This window comes from Protopterus annectens, chromosome 7.part0, assembly GCF_019279795.1.
Source record: "Protopterus annectens isolate FY-2018-M chromosome 7.part0, PAN1.0, whole genome shotgun sequence".
NCBI lineage: Eukaryota > Metazoa > Chordata > Ceratodontiformes > Protopteridae > Protopterus > Protopterus annectens.
In genome coordinates this window covers 1,501,277,251-1,501,295,545 of record NC_056739.1, presented here as the reverse complement: position 1 = coordinate 1,501,295,545, position 18,295 = coordinate 1,501,277,251, and positions in this window count along the sequence as shown.

Below are 18,295 nucleotides of genomic sequence, written 5' to 3'. Positions count from 1 at the left end.
GTTGGCAATGTCTGTAGGATCAGTAATCTTCACATCATTTTGAACTAATTCTGAGCATATCTGGGAGTTTCCTCCTAGGTTTCTGACATAGCTAAAGAATGCCTTATGGTTGTCTTTAGAGTCCTTAGCTATTTTTTTCTCAAAATTAGCTTTGGATGATTTTATGAGAGCTCTTAGCTTTTTACTTATAGTGATCAGCGGTGTCTTACCTTTAAGGATTTTGCTCTATCTTGTAGTAGCTTTCTCCTTTGTTGTAGAGTGTGTTTATGGCTGGGGACGACCAGACTGGACACTTGTCTTTGGTACAAAGAGTCTTTGTTTTGCTTGGGATTGCCTGATCCATGCAGCCTGCAGGTGCTGGTAGAAGGCATTTGTAAGTGATTCAGCGGTTTGAGTAATGTTAACCGGCTCAGGGGCCTTAAAGGAGACCACACTAGTCTTTAGAAGTGTGAAGTCGGCTTTCAAGAAGTTCTTTACTGTGGTCTTTTCATTTCAGGTGGGGGATGAGGACCTCCAGCGAGATTAGTTTGTGATCAGATCTCACCAGTGAGGGGTATACTTCTGGCATTGAACATTGTGCTCCCATGTTCGTGATGATGAGATCAAGTATGTTCTCTCCTCTTGTGGGGATGGTGACTAGTTGTTCCATGGCATTTGAGTTTATGAATTCCAGGAACTTTTGGGCTAGAGTGTTTGGGCTTGAGTAGTGTTCCCAGTCTATATTAGGGTAGTTGAAGTCACCTAGTATGATGGTGTTCGGAGATACATTTATCCTCCAGTGTTTTCAGGAAGGCCATATGAGGTTCCTGAGTTTGTGAGGTGGCCTGTAACATGCTACAAATTGCAGAGCAGTCTTGCCTATGGTTAATTGCACCTGGATGTTTTCCGATGCATCGTGCGATGCCACCAATCTTGAGGTGTGGGTGTCCTTGATGAATATGGATACCCCTCCTCCTTTCTTGGTATTGTCCGGGTTTTGGGGCTGGAACGCATGATATGAGGTAAAACCTGATAGTGCTGGGGTGCTCTCAGGAGCCTTGAACCAGGTTTCTGTCACAGCACAGACATCGATGTTTTCCATACTGAGAAGGGCCTCGAGTGCGTGCATCTTGAGGTTGAGACTTCTGGCACTGAGCAGCATTATCCTTAGTTTTTTTACTTTGTTTTGTTCTAGGGTGGTAGGTTTAGAATTTGAGCCTTGCCTAAAAAGGCACTATGGGGTGGCAAGAGCCTTTGCCAAAATCCGGAATCCTAGGGTGACAAGTGCAAGCCGTCCCTTGCAGCGTGGCTTGTCCAGCATGTCATCCCAGGCAGACAGACATAGGATCCCCTTTGAATGACACCAGAGTTTAAGCCAATTGTTAAAGCTGATCATCTTATCTCTGTATTGTGGCATCATTCTTGGTGAAGGTAGGATACTGCTCAAGGTCAGGGTCATACCTGCTTGGGCTACATAATCAGAGAGATCCTCTATGTCTCTTTTCATGTAGTCCAGGAGGTACGCCTCAGGTCGTAACACCAGCGTGGACAATGATTGAGTCGCACTTGTACCTGCTGTTGAGAGACCTGAGTGCATGCGTTATGTGGCGGATTCTAGCACCCAACAGGCAGCTTACTGTGACCTTCTCCTTACTCAGTCTGGTGAGCGGACGCCAGTGTGTCTGACTATGGAGTCACCAATGACTAGTGTGTCTGGCATTGTGTTTGGCCTTAAGGGCTGTGACTGCTTGACACTCTGACTGTGTGGTCTATGTGTTGCAGGTGTTGTGTTCTGAGGTGGTAGTTGTTTGGGTGTCTGCTTTGGTGGCCTCTGCTGTTTTGGTAGATTTTTGATCAGAGCCTCCGAGTATGTCTTTGTGTGTTTATGTGTATGATTTGAGGTTGTGATGGTATTATGTGAGACTAGGTCTATGGTGTGTGTGGTTACCTTCTCCTCCTGTCTGGTCTTGCCAGTCCTATGTTGAGAGAGCTCAGCCTCCAGTTTGGCCATATAGTTGCATCTCTCGCATGTATTTGTGTTTTGTGGGAGGAGGAGAGGGTTGTCTGTGTACATGAGGCAATTGTAACATTGCCTCAATATTCCCAGGTATATAACCTTTTTGTTTACAACAGGATGCAGATGTGTGAATATACTTTACAGGGAATAGGGATTACAGCATTGAGCCTTTCTTAGAACTGTGATAATAACATATCATTGATCTCCAGATTTGTTATACCTACAGATGATGTATAATACATCAAGGGTGGAATGTTTTTTGTCAATGTGGCATACTGGTCTTGTGGGACTGTCCCTTTATAGTGGTTGTAATAGCACATTGCTATTTATTTGGCACTGTTGTTTTGACATATTATCAGGGGGGTTTCCCCTAGGGGACACACTACAATAGACTCCAGTATTGGGTGATCATACAGCAGCATCTGTCAGGGCACTCATGGGAATAGCTGACTATCACTGGTATCTTAGTTTATCCACATGCTTAGTGTGTTTGCACACTGTGGAATATGACATGTGTGATCAAGCAGTGGATACTGCCAGCCATGCTGTTCTTGCTATATCTTTACATAATGTGCTTCCACATATGTGATCCTGACATGTGTTCCCATTCTATTATCTTTCAGGAAACATGTACTCAAGACACCGTGCACCTTTCATGGATGCGGAGAATGAGATTATACTTGAAGACCTCCATCAATACATGAACTCCTACTGTCCAGGGAAAGGCAAAACAGGGAACAGCATTATGGGCTGACCTTATCCATGACATGAATGCCACAAGTCATCATAGCAGGACATATGAGCAGGTTTGACATCGTGCAATGGATATGATCAATGCTGCATGCAGAAGAGCAGCAGATGCAGCCAGGGATCATGGCATCACAGGTGGAGGACCTGCAGAGTAACAACCATTCTCAGCCACTGAGGAATTCCTGGCAAACCTAGGCACACATGACAGCACCCAGGCATCCATCACACCATACATCGTGGATGTGGGTGCCACAGTTTCCACAGCAGAGGAGCATGCAGGTAGACTTAGTTTGATCACCATTCCAATACTGTACCATTCAGTGTGTCAGGGTGTACATAATCTTACATGGGTGTCTGGTCTGTGTTCTTTGGGGGGTTAACTACAGTTTGACTCTCATGCTCAGATGTTGACTGGTATAATAATTAACGCAGTAACTACTGTAAATGAGAGATATAAGGACATATTACCTTGTTGTGGTGCAACATGTGGTGGTATTGACATTACCTGTAATAGTGCTAACAGTATTTAGAGATGCACATATATTGCAACATAGTACTGCAGAGAATAATAGTGCAGATATTAATGCACTGCTTTTTCCTTTCATATCACAGGTGACTGGAGGGGGTGGTATTTATCCCCTACACAACTTGATGTCAGTGTCTCTTCAGACACGGATGATGATGGTGGCCACAGTGAAGCACAGGTGGGGTTTTAAGGGGCTGAATTTGTCCCAGAGGTTGACATCACTCTTCTGCCCTCATTGTCACCATACACTGTATGCCTACACATACCCAGTCCCTAGAGGCCACATATATTGGATAGACAGAGGGTGGGGACATTGAACAGGAAAGTGTAGCAACTATTGCTCCAGTGAGTGTAGACACTGGCCAGAGCCAGAGAGCTGGTGAGGTTCCATACAGGTGGATTGATAGGGGTGCTCATAGGAGGCATACTGTCCTTCCACCACCTGTTGCAGGTGTCAAATCACAGTTTACTTGGCATATGTTTTTGGACATCATGGAGGCACATTCTGAAAGGAACTCCAGACATATGCTCAGGAATATGGATGCAGCATAGTCTGACATCTGTGACTGCCTCCACCACATTGGTGACACCCTGAATCCATTCACTGATGCAGTAGAAAGAAGGTGGGCTGAGACAGTGTCTGCCTTGGAATGCACAGTGTCTGTGCTGGAACATGTGGTTGGAGTTGAGTGTTGGCCTTGTGGACGTAGGTCAGCAACCCATCTGCTGATATTCCATGTGACTGTACACAATCATGCTTCTGTAGTGGCAGTACATCCAGTGCTACAGAGGGGAGTGTGCTGTCCACACCAAGATACACCAAGATGTGGCAGGTCATGGGCTCATGGTCCTGGGTGTTCCTGTGGAAGACACAGTCCCAGCAGACAGCAGTCACCATCAGGTACTAGCACCATTTCTGACCTTGGGCATGGAGGTGCCAGTGCAACTCCTGGGAGACCCAGTTCTCATTTTTCTGGCCCAAGACAGTGAACTGTCAGCTCTACCATGCACGGTACAAAGCTGTCCAGTATACACACATGTAGGAATAGCACTGAACCTGACTATGTACATGCACACACTCACACACCACTGTCAATTGCAGGTCACCTACAGACACACACGGCACATTTCCATGGTCCAGCTTGCCTGCTTCCCTTCCTGACTCACACACATGCAGTCAACCATTTGGGTCAGCCTATGCCTCCTGCACCACTACACAACACACTGTGCAAGTGATGATATCTGTGCCACATCCCTGTCATCCTTGTTATCAATGCAGGGAAATGAAGCTATTTGTCTGATGCACAGGGTGACTATTTAAATTAACATGTACTTGTGCAATGCATTGTTTTTCTTTTTTTGCCATGCCACTTGTAGTAGTTACTGACATTTGCAGTGAGTTGTATGATATTGTACTGGCTGTATACTTACACAATGAAAAGTGTGTCATGGACCTGTTTCTGTTTCTGTTTCAGGATTCTGTTGGGGACACATATGGGTACACAGCAGCAATAAAGTCATAGACGTCACAGCACAGGATAGAATGTCAGCACAGAAGAAATATGCATTCAGCAAGGTGCATCACTATAGGTGCATGGCTCCATAGGTCCATATGTGTATAACAGGCTAACAAGGACAAAGGTATCATTCAGCATACTCATGCATCCATAATCTGTGAAAAGGTGTGATACCCTTGATAAGTGTCACCAGGGTTTCAGGAGCTAACACATCTACAAGCTGTTGTGCTGAAGATGACCCATCTAAAAATGTCCAGTACAGACATTTGTCTCACAGCAGCTATAATTGTCTTGTTCTGCATCAAATTGTGTAGCCTGAGCATGATGTGTTTCACAGCAGATGTGTGCTTCACATGCATGGGGGCCTGTTACATATAGGGTGTACTGTCTGTGTTACATACCTGTCTCTCCAGCATGTACTATTTATACCACAGTGACAGTGTAGGTGTGTAGAACAGGTAAGACATGTGTTAGTCCTGTCACAGATATGCTGGAGGTACACATTGGGATCTGACACCTCCATGGATGGCAGCCATACACATCCCCTCCAAAGCATTTATGAAACAGACTATACATGTATGGTCTTAACACTGACTCCATAGGACATGTTAGCTGCAATGTGTATTACTGTATCATGGAACCTGTGTGGCTGCTACAGTTGTAAGATATGGCTGATATGACTGTGTAGTGACATAGCAAGGGTGCCATTGTACACAATAATAGATGTGATGAGCGTTACATTCAGTATAGCAATGACAGTGTGGGAGTTCCATCACAGACCTTTCTGTTTAGGTTGTACAGCACTGAATGCATCCCCACATTTTACCGACCAGTGAAAGTCAAAGGCTACATTAGTCTCTGTGTACATAAGTCCATGGGTAATGGCTCAACTGTGTGTGGTGTGCGGACACTACTATATTTCCCAGGGGTGGATGACTTTCCAAAGGATAGTATTGTCCAGATGTTGGCATTTAATATTTGTCAGTGGCGCAGACAACAATTAAATGTGTGTATCAGGCTATCCTGAATAACTGTTGGTTCTGTGTGGGTTTCAGTGACAGCTCCTGATATGCAATCAGCTGCTAATGTAGTCAGTAGAAGAGCACTGACAGTGGTTGTGACTGCAGAGAGGAAATGGCTAGAAGGGGTTTGCCATTAATGATGTCTGGGGAAATCCACTGGTGACTGGCTTCATTGCAGTTTAGGTCTCCCAATGCTATCTTCCCAGATTATGACTGCCAGACACTTGCCTATCCACCAGCTGACATAACACTGTGTAGCTAGGCTAGACAGTTTCCAGTAAGGCCTGCTGGCCTAGTATTGTCAAACACATTGTCAGGTAGGTAGAGTGAGTAATATTCCTGTCATCTATTGCATAGTGTAACACTCAATGGGGTCCACCAGTTAGAGTCAGTAGGCATGGTTTGACCTTGAGCATAACAAACAGTGTGTGGCCTAGTGTTAGTAGGTGTACAGCAGTGTTACTGCTCATATCCATGCTAACTCCTTTTATGGCATTTCATGTCATATGACTCAAAGATCTGGGGGCATTGCTTGGCACTACATGCTAGTTCTCCTTTGTACAACTAAGTATTGCATTTGCTTCCAGCATGTTCTAAGAAGAGAGCCATCCAAAGTATCTATACAGAGCACAAAGAAACACATTAAGGAAGTGCAATATGTATACCCTGTGAAGGTAAGGTGGGGGTATTACACAGGTATTTTGTTGTTGGACACTACCCAAGTGGTGTGTACTGGAAGGACACAATTACCTTGGGAAGACTGTGTTAAGCATGGGAGTCCACAGAATTGCTGGTGGCTAGCTACTGCTGGTCTCGCCGACACCGCTTTCACATAGGATACCATGCTCCAATACATTTTCTATCATCACACGCAAAATGTTACTATGAAGCCCATGACGACAAGCAGGACACAGCCTGTTTGTTCACCCACATAGCTGTCCCACTTCATGAAAGGCTCTGTAGGCTTCACATACCCTTTTCCAGGTAGAGTCCTTGATTAGCAACCTTGGCACTCAGTTGGCGTTTCCATGTGCTATGCTGTCTGTTCCAGGTTTGGTGGTATCTCACTAGGGAACTGACAAGAGGGAGATTAGTAGCACTGCTGTAGCACCACAATATAATGTACAATGTCCATTGACATATTGACATAGATGTTAAGTCTTCCTGTAGTAATCTGCACACTGGCAGTGAGCCATCATAGGTGACAATTTCACAGCTAGCCATGCATCTTGCCCTTCAAAAGATTACTGGTGGATATCTGCACGACATGGCTGTGAGGCCTAATGCAGTAGATTGGCCATCATTGGGCAATGTATGTCCACCTGCCACATGTCCTAGACATTTCATACTGTACAGTTATGTACCTGAAGCACGTCTATGTTCCCATATCATGTCACTCAACAACCAGTGTGCTGTCTAGTTGACAGGCATTGTGCGTTTGCGATGCCAACATAATACAAGCAAAGTTGAACAAGTCTTCTATGCATGCACAGACATCCACATCTGCACTGCAAGGTGTGCCTACAAACACTGTATATCAGGCATGACCCTACCTCTGCAGGACCTGTTGCTGAGATCTTGGGAGTGTCCCCATCCCTCTACTCCTTTGACACAGAAATACAAAGTGTGACAGATATGACTGCATTTCAAACCTTGCTGCCATGGTGTCTCCAATAACAGTCATTATATATGGCAATGAGCATTATGCCAACATGCACAGCTCACATCCTGCACCACAGGAAACACAGACTGGCTAAGCACATTCATGTGCCTGCATACAAGCCAGTAAATACTGTGGGAAGAAATAGCCAGGGAATTGTTATGGCTAGGCTTATATAGGCCCTAGGGCCGATAGCCTAGTACAAACCTATGAACCTATGAACAACCTACACCCACATCACACACACCTGCATGTGTGCAGCACCTTACCAGACACATGGCCAAGCAGACACCTAAGAAAATCCTGCCTCTTGAGTGCACAGTACACATAATACTGCAAGTGCCACTCTCTCACCAGTCAAATATCCAAGGCAAAACATAAAATCACACCTCTTTGTTAGAGGTGATTGCATCATCAGACACATTGATGTTTGTGTGAAGTGGCTACATATGGAAAAGATCACAGATAGATGGCTGTGGGTTGACACAATAGGCCTTGCTACACATTACCGCAAATAAAGGAATATTAGTTCACATAATGTTGACATCATAGTTCCTGCAGGTGTGTACAAATGGGGATATATTTCACTGGCCTGTTTGCAGGCACATGAATGTGCTTAGCAAGTCTATGTTTTTTGCAAGTATATGCACAACTTTCAGCTGCAGTTGACCCTCACTTAGGATGATTGCTCCATACACATAGAAATTGATGGAAGTCAATAATTGCCTTAGCAGGTGGTGTCATTGTCAGGGGATCTACTACATGTCTGCCTGGGATGCCTTACTCAACAGACATCAATGCTTCACCAAGGACAGTCTTCATCTCTCACCCCTGAAATATGGAGTACCGACCAAGGCTACTGATACTCCCACAATGCATCATAGATGCACTGTTCAGGAAAAAGTTGGTAATGAGAACACCATCTTTATACAACATCATGGTTATGCTGAGCCCCACTCTGCAGAATGTGTCCCCATCCTGGATTATGCAGACATGTGTGCAGTGAAGGACATCTGGTTCAAGGCTGTGGACAGCACCACAGCCATACCAGACTACATGTCCATCCACATCTTCACACCTCAAAATAACAGCGTTCAAGGTAATGCAGGTGGTGTATACATACTCATTAAGGATAGATACACATCCAGATTTTGCGAAACACTGTGATTTCCCAGAGACACTGCAATTGCCATTCACTACTGAAAGGGCACATAATGAAGCAACAGCTGGCTACAGGAGCAGCTCCATGAATCCAGACATACATTGTGCATATTTGTATGCACATGTGTCTATCAAGTTATATCATTACACCATGGCTTGGGGTGGCATTAAGTGACCACTAACTATGTTGCTTAGTCATGCTGCAGCTCAGTTGCCCAAAGGTTAGTCCACATCCTTAACTACAATGCCCTGGAGCAGTGCCTTGACATCCCCCTGAGGAGAACCAATGTTTTGCAACATGTGTTTTCCAGTATGGGTGGCCACTGCAACCCCCACCCAGTGTGAGGTCCTCCCTGATGGGATCTGACCACAGATCAGTCTCATTAAAACTACCAGCATTAGCCCCCCTTGCAGACACTACAGACATATATTTCAACAAAGCCATTTATTAACTCCTGTGGGATGGTTTGCATAGCTTGACTGCACCTCCCCCTTCTGATGGAACAAGCAATAATGCAGTGCTCTACACCCATGCATTATGCCAGAAGCATTTGAACTGCATGAACTTGGCTGTACCTGACAGTAGGAACACAGGCTCCTCATGGCATAGCAAACCTACCTGGTGGACAACTGTCATTATCAGGCTGTACAATATGAGATGGACATTGCTGTGTGACGGTTGCAATGAGGGTGCCCCCTTAAAAGGGAGGCACAACCTGCTCAGCTAAAACAAGTATATAGTGCAGTTGTGATGCTGTATAAACACAGTAAATGACAAAATTAGCCACACACACACACAAAGCAGAACCACAATGCACAGTGTAGTTACATGTGTAACCTGAAAGGACAGCCCCGCATTGTTGATGAACTCATATGTAATGTTGCCACATATAATGGGTCTGTACTCACAGCTAACCTGTAGTCCCACAGGTTCTGCATCAACTTCACTCCCCTGTCCCCACCACATGTGACACATGACACTCCTACAACCTGTCCCATGACTTCCATATCTACAGAGCAGATTGTAAATGGCATCTCTATGGAGGATACACAGCATCTATTAGACATGCTAAAATCCCAGGCTGCATCCTACATAGAATCTGACAAGAATTACTAGCACCATTGGGAAAATCTTGCAATCATACTGAAACCAATGGCTGCACCCCAGCTGACTGGACAATGGCAACTGTTATACGATTGCACAGGGGTGGTACATGCACTGATCACCAGAACTGTAGACTTCTTTTCCTGAGTATCTATATCTGTATGGCCATATGGGGCACTGATCATGGAGCTGATCAGCACACATATATGTGAGCTACACATAGTTGACTGTACACAGTTTGTATGTCTGCCAGGGGAATCATGACTGCTAAACATGGTGGACATTTCCAAGGCAGTCACCAAGGACCTGGGTGAGGGAACATCAGGGCATACAACCCCCTGGACTGAGCCAAGCCATCCGACTATATCCCCCACTCAGGCATCATTTACAAAGCATCCACTAAGGCATCTATGGCACTATCATTGTATGGGGTCACTAAGTGGCCCAGTGACAGCACACATACTCAACATAGGGCCATCCACCTGCAATATCTGATCTGAAAGCAGCAGTGTTCAACAGGACTCAATCATGGGTCTTCTACTGATTGGAATCCATTTAACCACGATACAAGTGAATACTGAATATCTGTTTCAAACAATGCTGGCTGATGCCTTCAAACTCTGAGCACTCATGGAGCCTGTGAGTTATGTCAACATCCTACAAGAGGATATTGATGAACAAATGCCCGTTGACATAGTAATGTTCATAAACTCCATGCAAATATATAAGTAGTATCATTTCCATCACTAACACCTATGTACCTGGTAATTAGCACATCAGTTGCAGCATGTGATGTACATACTCAGGGGTGAAAGAACTGGGCAGACTGACCTGGCCACACAGGCTTAGATCTAATGTGCCTGAGAGCACCATGTTTCCCAAATGGTATGGCGGGAATCATATGTCATAGCTGAGGGCACAATCACCCGAAGGTGACGTACTCATAACCTCAATGTACTCTTCCCTCAGCATGCCAATATCTAAGTGCAAGGGTCATTTGGCAATGGACCTTTCCAAGCAGTACTGGCACTTGCGCAAAACAGTATGGTCCCTCACAAGGAAACTTCACATCTTCAGAATGTGTTCAATGGGGATCATCTGAAATGAGTGTCCTTGTAGTCTGTGGCATATTGACTACTCAGAGGTGATCTCTGCTTTGCATGCAGGGCAATGTGTGACCCTGCTTGATTGTAAATGTTACATATCTGTAGGTGGCATAGTAGATTGATCAATCACTCTAAAGACATTAACCTAGTATGTGATGTTAGTAATACATGGTGGTGGGATAGATTTGTCTATCAGACTTTAACACACCTTTGAAACACAGCCCTGTCTAGTGGCAAGCAGAGTACATCTCAGCATGTGCCATCGGTATGATTGGCTAAGCAACTATCATTTCACCACAGGGCTTCTGCCTGTATCCCTTTTGGACTGGGGCAATATGTGCTGATCATGTAAATAAGGATATACAGTTTTCTAGGATTGTGGTGGCTGTATGGCCATTATGCTAGTGAAGTTCAAATGTCTTATGGTGCCATCAGCTGATATAAAATAACAGCCACACACAGAAACATGGTTACATTGCAGATAGCACCACTTCCGATTACTGCTTACAGGACATGGCATGGCACACACATAGTGCAAGTTGGCTGCATGTAGATTACAACACTTACCTATGTGATTGTACATACTACAAATCACAGTATGTGATGCACACAACACACTTCATGTATGATACTACTATTAGTTTAGGAGATATTATGCTTGATGACACCAGCAGGCCTAGTTGTGGTCAGGCATTTGGAGGGCCACATCATCTGCTACAAATAAAGATCTGCAAAACCCTACCGCTTTCTAAGTTACTGAGGTGATCATATATATGCCAGATGGACATACACACATGCACCTAATGACCTGGAGTGAGATTAGAACCCCTACCTATTTAGTCTTGCACACTATAGATCACAACACTGGACGCATGCACCATAGCTTAAGTCTAATGCTACAATGGCAGCTGGTACACTTAAGATAGATGACATCATCAGGCCTTGTAGAAGAGGGCAGTTTGGAAGCCAGCAACAACTTACAGGGCTAAAAATTGCATAACCATTACAGTTTGATTGCCAATGAGGGATTCCCCTTCTTTGGTAGGGGGATACACACACATGCACCAAGTGGCCTGGAGTGAGATTAGATCCCCAACCTATGTAGTCTTACACACTATAGATCACAATACTTATCACATGTGCAACGTCTTACGTCTGATGCTATAATGGCAGCTGGTAGTCTTAAGGTAGATGAAAATCATCAAGCCTTGTAGAAGAGGGCAGTTTGGAAGCCAGCATAAACTTACAGGGCAAAAAGTACATAACCATTGCAGTTTGATAGCCAATGAGGGACTCTCAGTTGCTTGGCAAGGGGGCACATACACACACACACACACACACACACACACACACACACACACACACACACACACATGCACACACGCACGCACACACATGCACACACACACACACACACACACACACACACACACACACACACACACACACACACACACACACACACACACACACTCAACAAGTGGTCTGGAGTGAAATTAGAATCTTAACTGTCTAGTCTTGCATACCATAGATCATAATACTTATTGCGTGCACCACAGTTTACGTCTGATGCTGTACTGGCAGCTGGTACACTTAAGGTAGTTGACATCGTCAAGCCTTGTAGAAAAGGGCAGGGTGGAAGATGGCAGCAACTTACAGGGTCAAAAAGTGCATAACCATTGCAGTTTGATAGCCAATGAGGGATTCTCAGTTGTTTGGCTGGGGGATAAACACACACACGCACGCACACACACACACACACACACACACACACACACACACACATATATATATATATATATATATATATATATATATATATATATATATATATATATATATATATAAATAACTATATATATATATATGCACACTTATATATCTATTTGAAAATGCATACAGATAGATATTATATGCATGTGAGAGAGAGAGATAGTGACAGATGGATATGTATACATATATGTATGTATGTATGTATACACATAAATATATATACATATATATATATATATATATATATATATATATATATATATATATATATATATATATATAGGTCATTTTGCTCAAGGGGCAACAGGATTGCACTTAGTTTAACTAAGTGTATGGGCATGCCCAGTGGGACTGTCAGTACTTATAAAGAGACATCATCCCACAGCTACCTTCACTCCAGTCCAGGATTTTGTGTGTTACAGACACTGACATCCGTCCCTGTTTCTGCAGTACTGCACTTCACTCAAAATGTCCATGGCATTCTCCAGCTGTCTGATGTAATTAATATGTGACAGAGGTTCATAATGTTACACCACACATAGACTGACAGTCTGTGAAAACGCAAACATAATAGTACCTCACATGCAAAAGAGGTGGATACTTCCAGATCTGAGCCATCAACAACATCCCCCATGCTAACTTCCATAGTCCACTGAGCCACACAAGTTGCCAGCCAGAAAGTAGTCATTCATCACACAGTCAACAGCATACATATGTACATTGTTATTCCTGCATTAAGTGGGACATACAATGTGTGATGAAGTTCTATGTTACTGCCCTGAGTTTGCCTGGACTGCTGATATACCATTGATGACCTACTGTTAAAGTAGTTATATGGGAAAACTGCTGTGTTGCGTGTGGAGGAATAACACCACATGTTCTGCTGGGATACACAGTAGTACAAATATCATGTGACCCCACTGTTTAACATCTCCCTTGACTGATGTAGCACATATTTCAACCATGAGGCCTAGTTAATATTAAGGAACACATACTAGTGGACTAGGCAACTGTAGTCCAATGTGGATTTTACTTGTGTCCAAGTAACCCACTATATGTCCTTGCATAAATGCAGCAGATCCATACATACAATACCCCATTATAATAACCCTTACAGGTAGTGTGTGGGTTAGGGACTTACACTGAGAATGCAGCAGCAGACTGAATCTGCCTGATGCAAGCAGTATGCAGCCAGTACATGGATAGGTACAGGTTGTGTGGGTTGCCTGGCATCAATTTTAATATATGCATGTGAGTAGGATTAAGGTGTCAGTCCCTAGGGCCCTAGGTCATCAATGAATGTGCTATGCATTGTCTCTTAGTCAAAGCCAGGGTATACTGGGCACACCTACATCTGCCTACAGGGACATCATCAGGGGGTTCCTCCTCTGAGTTCTCCTGTGACTGTAGCTGTGGTGACCTAGGCACTGGTGGGGGGGCTATGTATCCCTTCCCTTTGCTGATCCTGCTGCAGCTGTTTCTGCAGGATCATATTGTGTAGCATGGCACATACTGTGAACATATGTGAACATGTGGCTGGAGAGTACTGCAGGGCTCCACCAGATATATTGAGGCACCGGAATGGTGACTTCAGAACCCAGACACATGCTCGCTGATGTTACTAGTTTGTACATGTGCCTCATTATGGCATTCTTTTCTGTGTGTGTGTGTGTGTGTGTGTGTGTGTGTGTGTGTGTGTGTGTGTGTGTGTGTGTGTGTGTGTGTGTGTGTGTGTGCACTTCTGATGGGTGTCACCATCCACAGTTTCAGAGTGTAGCAAGCATCCCCAGTAAATTGCCATTGGCCATGTGGGATGTCCCTCCTAGCAAATATCTGGTACAGCTGTGATGTGTGCCAGACATGGGAGTTGTGATAACTGCCAGGGCTGCCAGCACACACATTCATGATAATCCCCTGGACATGGTACATGACTTGGCAGTTGAATGAGTGGTAACCCTCATTGGGTGGTGACTTGATGTGTACATGAGTGCAATCTATGGCACCTAGTACTTCAGGGTAGTGTGCTACATGGTAAAAGAGTTGTTTATTACTGACCCTCACCTCTGCAGTGAGGGTAAAAGAAATGTGCTCACTGGCATGCAGTAGCATGGCATCCAGGAAGTGGTGGAGTACCCTGGATGCTGATGTCTGTGAGACCCCCATCATATCCCCAGTTGGTGTTCAGAAAGTACCTGTAGCTAGTATACTAAGGGCTACACATACCTTTGTTTCCACTGGGTGGGGGTACCCTCTGTTGTCATTGGGTCTGAGTTGAGGGTGGCTGTGCTCAGTGAGTTCTTGTAGTATGTCCCTGTCCACCCTGTAGTGCTCTACAGTCTTCAGCTCATGAAGCTCTTTGATGGTTACCCTGGGCCTGAACATGCTTCTCCTTCTCTGTCTAGGCCTATTGTCAGCAGCAGCAGCTTTGACTTCAGCATCTAGCACATACAGATGTAGTAGACCTGCAGCAGTTCCTAGCATTCTCTCAGTTAAATTTCCCAAGTCTGTATGCCAATGGTCCAGAGTACTAGGGCAAAATCAGAATGTAGAGTGTATGCAAACTTTATAAAGCTCTGCTGTAGCTTTAAAATGTGTGATTAGCTAACAATGATACATTCCACCTGCCTACAATATAATTAACATCATTTCATGGCCCTTGTTTAGCTTAAACAGGGTCAAAACTAATTCAATACATTTTTTTTCCAGACACACTCATGCACACAGAAGGTAAACAGAGCTTAGAAGTTAGTGGACTCACCCACCTGAAAGGACATGCTCAGCCAGGTTTTGCACCATGCAAACATGCACACCTTAGCAGAAATGAGCTTAGACGTCAGTTACAGTTAGTGTCAGCTACATTCTGTGTAAACAGCAACTAGGGGCTTAGCCTACACAAAGGGGATATGCGAACATGATTACTCCTTTCTGCTATTAAGTAACTCCACCTCATTTGCATAGGTATCTGTGCTCACAGCCTGGAAGCTACATGCTTCATAGCCCAACCACGTTACCAACAGCACCAATGCACCATTGTAGGGACTCCACACATGATCATGTAATACATTTCTGTCACATAATATTATTTTTTTTTCCATTTTTTTTTATTTTTCTATAAAGCATATTTGTGCACTGCAACAAGGCATGCAAACATGCCCATATTATTAAAAACATTTAATTTAACGTATTTCCTTTAATTTTTCTGACATACAGGATAATAGTTTCACTCATATGTTTATGTGGTATGACATTTCTGTTCATATATCTACATTTTTACAACCCCTTTTGTCTGTCTGCACTCCTGTACAGAGAATTTTTCTGTGTACACTACAGACACTGACATGGGGTCTAAACAGATGCCTATATGCTTCCTGGATCACTCTACCCACTTCATTTGTATGAAATTCACCTGCTTATCAGATCATTTGCTTACCAAGGAATTTTCCATGTTAGCTTGTGCATGAGCGCCACTTGGCAGCACTTACTGAATCTAAAAATGTTCACACCCATGTAAGCAGCATGGTGTGATGCACTAGAATGGAAGTGATCCATTAAAGTACCAATGCATACAGATGATAGCAATATTAGTCATATACAGAACTAGAGAAAAACTAATCTAACATTTATTCCAAGTTTAAAAATCTCTGCTACATATACAGAAAACAAAGACATGGCATAAATCAATAATGGATGTTGCACAACATGGATTCCTGAAGGGTCATTCCACAACAACAAATTTAATTGAATTTAGTAAATTAATAAGCATGCCCAATGATCATAGACTTACTGTCCTGAAAATACATTTAAATCTCCGAAAGACCTTTGATGCAAATGCTCCATAATAAGATTTTAATTGCTGCGGTAAATCCTAATAGCAACCCTTATACCACTTATTTGGTCATGAAATGGCTTACAATCATGACTCTGAGTATTCATTTACAATGAAATATCCGAAAAAAAATAAATATGCAATGGTGTACCAGAGAGCTGTGTACTGTCCTGCACTGTTGAACTTAGCATTCAGTTCTTTCCAAAAAAGTGAGTCTACATTGGACTGCAAATTTTGCAGATAACTGTAAAATAAAGCATTTGAGGAATCTAATTTACATTAGGTCCCATGGAATGAATATCTGTGAAAAGTAGGTACATGGACTAGTAAAGGTGGTATAATTTTTAATGCAGAGGAATTGTAAATACCTGATTTTAGGAAAGGAGATAGCTAATTCTCAAGTAAAGCTAAATAATTTAAATTGAAAACAAGTGCAACCACACTTGTCCCTGGATTCAGCAAGATCTGCACAGAGTGCAGGAATAGTGCAAGAACTGCTGCGTGCAATATGGCCAATGAGTGATCCAGAATCACGTCCCCGAGATGTGAACGAGCACCCCTACACTATTCTTGCACAGACACCACTGCCATATGCTAATTACCTCATTTGCTGGTAAAAAACATGCAAATGAGGTGAATTAGCGATTCAGGAAGCAGGCAGGTGTCTGTGCAGGAATAGTGTAACCTGCAGAAATGTACTTGGTTACTAACCGAATACATTTCTGCAAATTACAAAATGGAGGCATGACAGCTCAAAAGAAAGCATGTATTCTATGTAGAAGGCATAGCAATGGCCAAATACATGGCCATTAGCATGAAAAATAGGTGAAATTTTATAAAAAAACAAGTTTTACTTTTTTTTTGGCAGATCTCAGCTGTTTAAGCATAGGGCAGCAATGCCCAAACAGAATCTTCACAAAAATAAAAACAAGGGGAGATAAGTTTTTATACCCAAATCTGCATTTTGCCATAATAGTTAATGGCATGCATAAAGCAACAATACCAGAGAATAGTGGTTACTATGGGGGAAGGCTCAGTGTGAGTGTGGTAAGCATGAATTAGCATTCTGGTTTATGCAAATGAGGTGAGTGATACTGAATCACAGATTTCCTCTCAGTGTTAGCTTGCACCCAACCATGTAGGTGTAGCAACACCATTGTATAAGAGGTGGATGACCTCATAAGGAGATGTGTCATGCATGCTGTAAGCTTATTGGAGCTCGGTAGCCAGTGTTTGCCCTTAGCTAAGCACAACTAAGGAAGGGTGTGTGTCTCACATTGTTGAGCACTGTTTTCCTTGCTTAAATGGGTATGCACTCTGCGCATCGGGTATTAAAAAAAAAAAAAAAAAAAAAGGAAATAGCAGCACTGTTCACATCTGAGCACTGGGTATGTGTGGTGTGCAACAAAAAAGAAAACCAAACGGGTAGAAAAACACTCACTTTATTAAATAACAAACGAAGCTCTCGGGAATCTCCCTTCTTCAGTTTTAAGGTTGAACAAGTTAGAACATTATCTTATAAATGATATGCCAATAACCCACATGACACAGCCATCCAATGTGAGAATAAAAATCATTAAGAACGTAAGCTTTTCTAAAAGACACAATACTTATAAAATATAAAATATATATTCATCCTATCCAACAAAGAAAAAATTTTTTAAAAATAAAAATGTATCAACTAAACCCATTTCTAATAAAATATATATATATATACATTTAACTAAATAGTGTATAAAATAAGTTAATTGCATTGAATTAAGGTAAATTTTACTTAACATTTTCAAACTTCACAAATATTAGCATATATGCCATCTATAATGTTTTATTTTATACATATGTAGTGTGCCATG